Consider the following 9,864-nt stretch of genomic DNA (forward strand, 5'->3'; position numbering starts at 1 on the left):
CAAATACTAAATGGCTTCGCCAATTCACACAACATCAGTGCCAACACATGAAACATCGCTCACACACACACACACACACACACACACAGGAATCCTATCTATCTGTCCCAACACAACAATCACAAAACCAACTTCCAGGATGCCCAACTTTCACTGCATACTTACTGCAAAACTTGGGGGACTACAGGGTCCTCCGTACCCCAGCCTCTCGATCCCCTACAACACTCCACACACGGGATCCGATTCGGCACCACACGCAAGGCACGAGCGGCACAGACTCAAAACAAACCGCCATCGAAACCTCCTCCTCTGAGCCATCCAATAGAAACACGTACCTGCTTCCTTTTCACCTACAAAAAGGAACAGCCAAGACTTTAGCGGGTCCACATGGGACACATGCACATCCACAAACACATACACGGAATTGGAATCACTCAACAACACGACACAACGCAGCCTTTCTCAGAAAAACACAAAACACATCCTCATGGGCTCACCTGTCACTCTTTCAGATGCTCGTTCAGGAAAATCCTTCAAAACATACTATGCTGGGTGGGTGGCATATCTGGCACTTGGGCAGATGGCTCATGCTGTGCTGTAGGTTCCTAAAACACATACATAGGAAGGGACTCACATCAGGCCAGGCCTTGACATAGGCTCTCCTGGCCCTGGCCCCTTCCCAGCACACGGGCCTTCTTTCTCCAAAGGCCCGAAAGTCTCATCCCAAATTGGGGAGACAAAGGACTGCAAAAAGTATAAACAAACACAGTTTCCTCCATATTGGAGGCCTAGAACTTGAAACACACATTTTTCTCTGGGCCTCCACACAATTGCCTAATAAAATGGAACTCCTACAGTTGGCACTGCAGTTCAGCCTCTGCTTCAGCACGGTGCTGTCACTATAGGCGCTGGACAGCTCAAGAAATCCTCACTTGCCCTTGAACACCTCATGGGAGTCGGTGGTCTTCTTCTCGCAAATGTGACTCCACAATAATACCATGGCGCTCAACTCCTCGACAACACGACATGGCCATCTCAGCAAACGCTCCTGCTGTCGGAACCTCACATCACTTGAACCGATGCTCACCCTTCTGAAGCACAACACCTTCTTACCTCTTCACGGCACAAACACGTCCGCCCAAGGACACGCTGGGTCACCGCACAGGGAAGCTCCAAACAACGACCTCCCATGGATGGACAAACAGGAACTTCCACCTTCCATACATGACTTGCCCTGAAAAAAAAAAAACAAGCAAAAAACAAAAAACATTCCCACAGCAGCCTGCACCACACACAGCAGGAAGGAACCCAAACCACACCACACACAGTCCAGGGGGGAGCCTCACACGCCTGCACGGCACCCGACACGGGGCTGGCACAACTCACCACCACCTCCACCGGTCCCCACGGCTCCCTCCAACTGCTGCCCACACGAGTCCTGTGCAAACACTGGGACCAGACAACAACCCTAACAATACCACGTCACCAAGGACCACAGCACACACTCACCAACACCGATCTTCCCCACACCCACCATTTCACAAGGACCCCACAGACTCACACAAGCACACACAACCTGCATCGGCCTAATGCCTCCCACCTACAACCATTCACAACAAACACATACAACACTCAACACCAGTCTAGAAAATTAGCAATCACAATTCAACAATCTCTCACATCCATCTTTCTTTCTCTACTCCACTGCGTGCCTCCCTCCCTCCCTCCTCCCTCCCATCAAAACCTATGGCACCAAGGACACTGCCACGGCACCCACCTGGCCTCTTCCATCACGCCAACAGCCAGCGGGGACATCGGCCTTCCCGCAACCTTCTCACACGGAACATCTTGGAAGCACAGGCAGGGATGAAGGGACAGAGGGACGGAAAACTGGGGGTGGGGGGTGGGGGTAGGGGGGGAAACAAAGTCTGAAAGACCTTTTAGAAAATGATCATCACACGCTCTTACAATTCTACTACGTTAAGGACACTTGCACACGCACAAGGAAGGACGAATGGACAAAATCTCTCAGGCCAAACAACATCCTGGTCGGCTCAGAAACACACTTGGACACCAACACGGCACGCACGGCCCACCTACATGCTCCACCACACACCCACAACAGACACACGTCCAAACACACCTCTCCCTCACCACCCACTCAAACCACACTCCAAAAACACCACTGCCTGCACAAGGAAGGACCAAAAAACAAGACATGCGCCCGCTCCCACACCAACCGGACAACAAAATCACCACACAGCTCAACCGCTTACTTCTGCCGACAACGGGTGGGTAGCTTGCCCCAGGAAGAACGCACGACGACACACTGCTCAGGCATTAAACTTCCATCCCATCAGCCGCACAAAGCGTGGCTCAGCCAGAATGCCTACAGAAACCAGGCAGGGGAGTCGCCGGCTTTTCAAAGACTTTGGGCGGGATTTCCAACAGCAGGAACTTCTCGGGGCGGAGACTTCTGTGCGCATACCCGGAGGGGACACATTCCAATCTCCTCACCCAAACTCAACAGTGCCCTTCAGCAAAACCACTGCCCACAATTAAATCACCTCAAAAGCCACCTCTGGGGAAAAGCGGACGACTCCAGGGCTCCATCGAGCCAAACGGCACCTATCGCTCAACCTTGGGGACAAGAAGCGCCTCGCACGGCCTCCCTTTCCTCATCAGGAGACTGACCCACTGGGATCCCTACACACAACCTGCCCTCTCAGCGGACACGGCCTCTCAGCCTCACACACAACACAATGCATCACCTGCTGCTGCCAAACAGCTTCAGTGCCTGGGACACACGCCTCCTCACTCCTACACAGTCGCATCTCACTTGCACCACGACACCTGCCCATCTTCATTTCTGCTCACACGAAAACGGACGCTGCTGACCACACCCTAGCCCCGAGTGGACCACAGGATACCGTTCACCGGCCCTGGGACTCACACACTGCCTTCACTCGACAAAGCTTACATCCACCACCCACCCCATCAGAGGGACTCACCCAAGATGCTCAAACACCTGGGGAGGCGTGGGCTAACTAAGTCAACCCTGCACGGACACAGGGGCACAGCGGGGGGCGGGGGGGAGAAGGGGGGGGCCACTGACCCTCCCTCCTCCCATGGCCGAGGGACCTCACCTCCACGCCATCCATCCTTCCAGGAAAAGAGCTGCGCATTCTTCACATGGGAATCCCATCATTTCCTCAAGGACTCACACACCAAGCCTCTGCCACCTCACACATCACACAATCGCATGGCCAGCTACAAACGAACCCTCCACAAAACCGGCTCCTCACTGTTAGGTTGGGTGGCTCAGGAGGCGGTGCAAGAAATAGAGTCCAGTGAATCAGAAAAGAAAGGAAAAGAAAAGGTTTATTTCTGCGTCCCCGGGAGACCCACATACCCCAAGGACAGGGCACGTGGATTCACACCAACAGGGAGGGGGGCGCTTTTTTTATACTGCGGTTGAGTGAGGGGCGGGGACATGAGCTGAGGTATTCAGTTGAGGAAGTTTCAGCTGCAGGGGGTTCAGCCAGGTATTCAGGAATGAGTCAGTATCTGTGTGGGGGTCGGTGTGGATTCAGGGAGAAGCCAGTATCTGTGTCTGGCATGCTGATCTGTTAGACATGCCAGGGGGAGTCCATCATCTCGTCACATGTCTGCATGTATCCGATCCTGGGCTCTCTCCGACCTAACACTCACAACATGGGGGACTGCTGGCCTCGGTTCCAACACACTTGCCTGGGGGAAGCAAAAAAATACACAACACAATGGACAGGGGGACCGCGTGCCTCAGGGAACATGACAAATGGGAAGACACCTTTCTCCTTAGCACCAGCTAAGCTGGGACGCGGTCACAGTCAAGCAGCAATTCCAGGGGGGGATAGAGCCAGCCTTAGGCGTTGGGGAGAATTGGGCTACAAGGAAAACACACAGGGGCACACACTGGGAGAAGAGACATTTCTACAACACAACCAAGCCAGGGGCGCTCACATCTCCATCACACAAGGGAGCAACAACACGCGCATTGGCATAACACAAAGGAAATGCAAATGGCCCACAAAGGTCAAGATTTACAACATAAAGACAAGGAAGCCCTTCATTATGGTGGAAGAGAGGAAAGCCCAGAGGGAACGAGGGGCGACAACCTCACGAGGCCCATGGGAGGGTCAACCTTGGGGCCCAGGACTTACTAGAGGAACCAACTCCAAGGGGAATATGGACCCAGCAGAGGGAATAGCAGGCACCACGATCTGCACCCTTGACAGGACATACAGACAGGAACCCATGGGACCCTGTTCACCCTCCCTACGTGGCAGCCTGCACTTGGTCTTCGACACAGCTCCACACTGGCTACAACACTTTCTGTCCGGGAATTCTTTCTACGATTCCGGCGGGAAAAAAATACGGGTTCCAGTACAAAAAGGACGGAGCCACGGGATACCCCCCCCACCCCCGCTTTCATACGCCCGCTACCAAGGGGCACCTCTGCCCTCAGCGCCCACTCGTACCCTCACATCGTGCAGGGACGACAAGCCAATCTCTCCATCACAAAGACACACAAACATTCCTCTTCAGCTAGGTCTTGGCTCCACCTGCTGGCCAAGCTGCGCTCCACATGCTGATCTTCACCTGCATCACGCGCTCCTGAAAGGTGGACCCACAGCAAAGGCTCGCCGATGTCCGCCCCCCCTCTCCAATTGGGAAAAACCCGTACTGGTTCCCATACATCTGTCACCTACTGTTTGTCCGGGTCCCAAAACAAGTCCTTTTACGAGGCACGTGGACGAAAATGATCTAAGGCGACATCTTCCTCAGCATACACAGTCCAGGCATGCTTTGGGATCATTGACTAAAACGTCTATGCTGTTCCATCATTGACATGAAATTCAGGCAAAAAGCACAGGGATTTTCAATAGAAACGTTTTAGGAAATGGGGAAGGAAGCGGGAAAATATTTTCGAAAACTGCAGCACACTTGGCAGGTTACACAATTTCTTAAAAGGGCACAAAAACCAATAGCACATGCACAGCTGGGGGTGCTCCACAGCCTCCTGTCGCCAGCCTGAACATCACATTCCCCTCCTAAGAACAGGTATCCCCATGGAAATATCTGAGGAACAAATGGGGGACAACTACAGCTTCATTCTTCACTTGCATTGACACTTTCACCGCAACATGCAAAGTGCAAAACCTGTGCTCCTCTTTCTTCACAGTCAAGAAAAGTTTCACACCAGACGCTCAGTCTGCACTCTTTGCAAACTTCCAAGCTTAAAGGATCAACAAATTTCCCCCCCTTTCATCTCCACTCATTTCACAGACCATGGGGAAGAGACAGCAAAACCCCACAAACACCCGGACCTGGGATCACAGCCACAATACCACTTACGGGGCCATGTGCTGGCAGCTAAAACACATCATTTTTAGGACAACGTCCACCTCACCTGGGGAATGGGACACACAAAAGGGCTCAGCACGCAAGACACTAGACAGACGGAGGGGTGGGTGGCTGTGGCTCCTGCCTCAGAAATAACAGTCGCAGCAACAACGGGGAACCAACCCTGAGCGGCCTCACCTGGGGCCCCGCCACTCGTCCAGGACACTGTGACACCTCCCGCATCACACCTGGGGGGGGGGGCTCTCCTCACATCTTGCACACGTGCCGCTCACCTCACTCTGAACCTCACACCCGGCCGGCGCTCTAACCGCTGAGCCGTCAGGGGCAGGTACCTTGGTTTCGGGCACATCCCCACTAGGGGGTGTGCACGAGGCAGCTGATGGATGTTTCTCTCATCCATGTTTCTGATTCTCTAGCCCTCTCCCTGCCTCAAAGTCAGCGGTTCTCAACCTGTGGGTCGAAACCCCTTTGGCTACACATTAACATGCAGATCCGAGAACCCGGAAGAGGGGGAAAATGGCAGACTTGGGATTTTCATCGTCACACGGCTTCACTCACCAATTTCAGGACCATTTCTTTGGCGAATCAAAGGGGAGCTTCACTGGGACATTCGACCAACAACACCTTGTGCCTCTGGCTCTGCTGCTGACCTTGCAGCTAAAGCCATGGGACCGTGACCAAAAACTACACCCACCATTTCAGCGATGCTGCCACGCCAGCCATCATGCCATCCCTGGACCGAATGAGGTCAAGGCTCTGTGTCTGCACCACTTCCCTCCCAGCACTGACAAAGGATTCGCCAGACACTGCTGCACTGAGTGAGCACCCTCCCTGACTAGTATGTTCCTTGGGGTCTGCTTTACCTACAGACTGCTGAGGACTTCTTCTGGCAACCTCATGCTCTGTCATTGACAAACACTGGCTATTGCTTCCATTCACTTTTTCAAGTGGCCATTTCAAACCGTTCCCAGCCGCCTGGACTACAAATACACATGCTCTCCTGCTCCTCTTGACACCACTTGCTAGAGGCCTTTGCCCGTCCTGAACGGAACTTTTACAAGCAGGAACCAGTGCTTGTTCATTGACGAACTTTCTGACTCCACCACAGTTCCATCCAGAACAGTCACTGACTGTGTGTGAAACAAACTGATGAAACACAACACATCTTTCACAATCACAACATGGGGGCATCCCAGCTCTTCTTCTTTTCACTCCCTTTTGGAAATAAATGATAGAAAAATGGCTACAAGAACAACATTGGGTCTTTCCATCGTTGAAAACGAGCATATTTTTGAAATTATACGAAAGCTTCATAAACTCTGAAGAGAGTTTAGAAATAGAGCACAATCCAGAGAACGCATTCTATGCCACGCATCATGTGTGAAGATTTCCCCAAACAGAGTAAAGTGCGAACGGATACTTACGTTTTGAAAATTACCATCATATCTAATAGTACAGTGAATGGATTTTGATGACATAAAAAAACTAAAAACAAAAAAAGATAACATATGTGTCTTAATTGAGACTAAATTAGGAAAACGCCTTTCTTAGATCCTACAGTTCCCTGGCATGTAGAATGATTCCTAATCTATTTCCAGTCAAAAGTGACTAAAGCAAAAGGTAGGCCTGAGACAGAGAGAGAAAGAGCAGCAAGAGATTCTACATATAAGGAACTTTGAGCTACATTTATAAAGGTCGCACTTCCACCTTCTTAATCCAGGAACGCCCCTACTCAGCCAATAGGTTTGAGCACATATTGCAGTAAAGGTGGGGAGGTGGGGAGGACATTGTAGTGGATGTGGGTTTTAGCACAGCCAAGAAGAAAGAGTTCCTTGTGTACATTCCTATTCCTCTTTTCAATCATCACTACAGACGCCAGCAGCACTATTCCAATGTCTGCCACTTCTATCTCCCAGTCATGTCTCCCAGATGTAGAAGTCTGAGCACCCCAGTCATGACAACACTCAGATACAAGAGAGACAACATGTGCACCTGAGGACCACATCCCACACAAAGGTTTATCAAACCTGCAGGTAGGAGGACAAGACTATGAGTCCTTCCTGGCTGCAAAGTGATAGTCGCTGCAAAAAGAAAAAGAAATCAGGTGGACACATTGCAAATAGAGTCCTGAGGCAAAAATTGGTCTTTCAAGATGCTAGTTTATTATGAGGTCATGACAGCAAGAGCAGTTTTGGTTTTTATAGCTAACAAAGTGCAGAGATTACCGCAACATCTGCAGAACAAGCAAATCCCTAAAGACAGACTTTGGAACATTTTTCTAAATGTAAATGTTTATGGCCCAATGGAAGACTCATCTCACCCTGGTCGGTGTCTCAGTGTTTAGAGCTTTGGCTCAGACCTGAAGGGTCAGGGGTTTGATTCCACTCAAGGGTGCATAACTGGGTTGCAGTTTCCATCCCTCGCAATGCATCTGTCTGGGCATTGCATCTCTTTCTCTTTCTCAGAGTCTCAGTCTCTGTCTTTCCTTCCCTCCTTGGCACTCCCTCTAAAAATCTATGGACGAACATATCCTTAGCCTGGCCAGTGTTGCTCGGTCATTGTGTGTCAATCTAGGATCCATTGGTGGTCAGGGCAGATGCCTTCGTGGTGGGTTTGACTGCCAGTAGGGTGCATGCGGGAGTCAGTTTACGGAAGATTCACTCTCATCGCTGATGTTTCTCCCTCTCTCCCAACCCCTTCCTCTCTGAAATCAATAAAGATGCATTTGAAAATGTGATTTCTTTAAGGGAAATAATGAACCTAAAATCTTGGGCCGAGATGCAGACTTCCCCTGACAACAGATGAAAACTCCACAGGTTGTGCTGTCTACCAGATGCTCAATGGCAGCAGCAGTGACTTCTGCTTCTGGAAAATCAAAGGAGTCTTAAAACAGGCAGGATCTCAGAACTGCTTCAGGCAATTGCGTGGGGGTCCCAGACAGGCGCCCTCTGCTGACGCCAGAGAGCGGTACATCTCAGACACCAACTGGAGATGGGACCCCACCATGGCCTGCCACCCCTCAGTCTCCAAGACATCCTCAGCGTGAGAGTTGATGAAGTCCACTGCCTGAGGTTTCAGTTGATCTGCTCTGTGGAGGTCAGCCAAGGTGAGCATTTCCGCAGCATCCTCCTCAGAGAGGTGTCTGCTGAGGGCTTCCTGGCACATGACCTTCAAACGCTCCAGGGCATACTTGTCAGCAGCTGCCAGCAAACCATCAGCCATTTTGTCCAGGTTCGGAGCCTTCTCCGTGTAAATGAAGCACATCATTTCCTTAAAAACTCCAGGCTCATCAGAACCGGTTTGGCTCAGTGGATAGAGCGTCGGCCTGCAGACTGAAAGGTCCCAGGTTCGATTCCGGTCAAGGGCATGTACCTGGGTTGCGGGCACATCCCCAGTAGGGGGTGTGCAGGAGGCAGCTGATCGATGTTTCTAACTCTCTTTCTCTCTCCCTTCCTCTCTGCAAAAAAGCAATAAAATATATTTAAAAAAAAAACAAAAAAAAAACTCCAGGCTCCATGTCAATGATTTCAACCCGACTCTTGTTGCTCTCCTCCATTGCATGCGCAAACATGGCCCTAAACACTGGGGAACGAGCTGCTAAGATAGCTATTGTGAGCCTGGAATTCCTGGCCAGCAACACAGAAACAACAGTCTGTGAACCAGGAATGTTCCCGAAGTCCTCCTGGCGCATGGGCCACCTGGCACTCAGGAACCGTCACCATCTCCGTGGTACTCTGGCCAGAAATGGTGAAGGAATCTTGCACCACACTCACCTCAAAGAAGAGGGCCAGCTTGTCATCAGGGAGAAGACTATTGTCTTCATCCAAAAGAACATCTCTATGGATAAATTTCTTGAACCCCAGTCTTTTGCCTTGTACAAAGCTATATGCCCAGTGACTCTCCAAAGATTTGATTTCTTCTCCCTTGTCACTCAGGATGGAGAGTTTGAATTTTGCCAAAAATATACACTTTGGAGAACTGACCAGAGACAGGTAAAGTGACAGGTAATCTTTGCTTACTGTATCTAGCCCTTTTGGGTATACCCTCAAACGCCATGTCAGTTGATCAATGGCTTCTGATGAAAAGGTGGAACTTTGAATGACGTCACCCACTTCCTGCCAGCAAAAGCTAAAGTCACCGATGGTCCACATGTGGGAGAATTTCACTACCGTGATCTCAGTGTGGCACCAGCTCTCCGCTACAGGGCCACTCAACATTTCTGCTGGAGGTGGCCGACTTGGGACCCTCGACATTGCAAGTTTGAAGGTTCAACAAGATTTCAAAGTCAGAGGACAATGATTTCTGTTCTCTTTTCACCCACGTTAAGTCAGCAGTGAGAAGATGAATGTTGGGGTCCAGCCCCAGCAGGTCCAGGGGTTCCCAACAGTGTGGACAGCGTCGGCGAAGAAGGAATGACACGGAGACAGCGTTCAGATGATCAGCACAGCCAGCTTCTCT

At 51.0% G+C, this 9,864-nt stretch overlaps 1 pseudogene; it reads right to left on the bottom strand.

The window, feature by feature from the left end:
* Positions 1 to 8,307: 8,307 nt before the first annotated feature.
* On the bottom strand, positions 8,308 to 9,659 carry LOC102418442 (annotated as a pseudogene).
* Between the last annotated feature and the right edge of the window lie 205 nt (positions 9,660 to 9,864).

This window comes from Myotis lucifugus, unplaced genomic scaffold (genome assembly GCF_000147115.1).
Source record: "Myotis lucifugus unplaced genomic scaffold, Myoluc2.0 scaffold_1347, whole genome shotgun sequence".
In the NCBI taxonomy this organism is placed as follows: Eukaryota; Metazoa; Chordata; class Mammalia; order Chiroptera; family Vespertilionidae; genus Myotis; species Myotis lucifugus.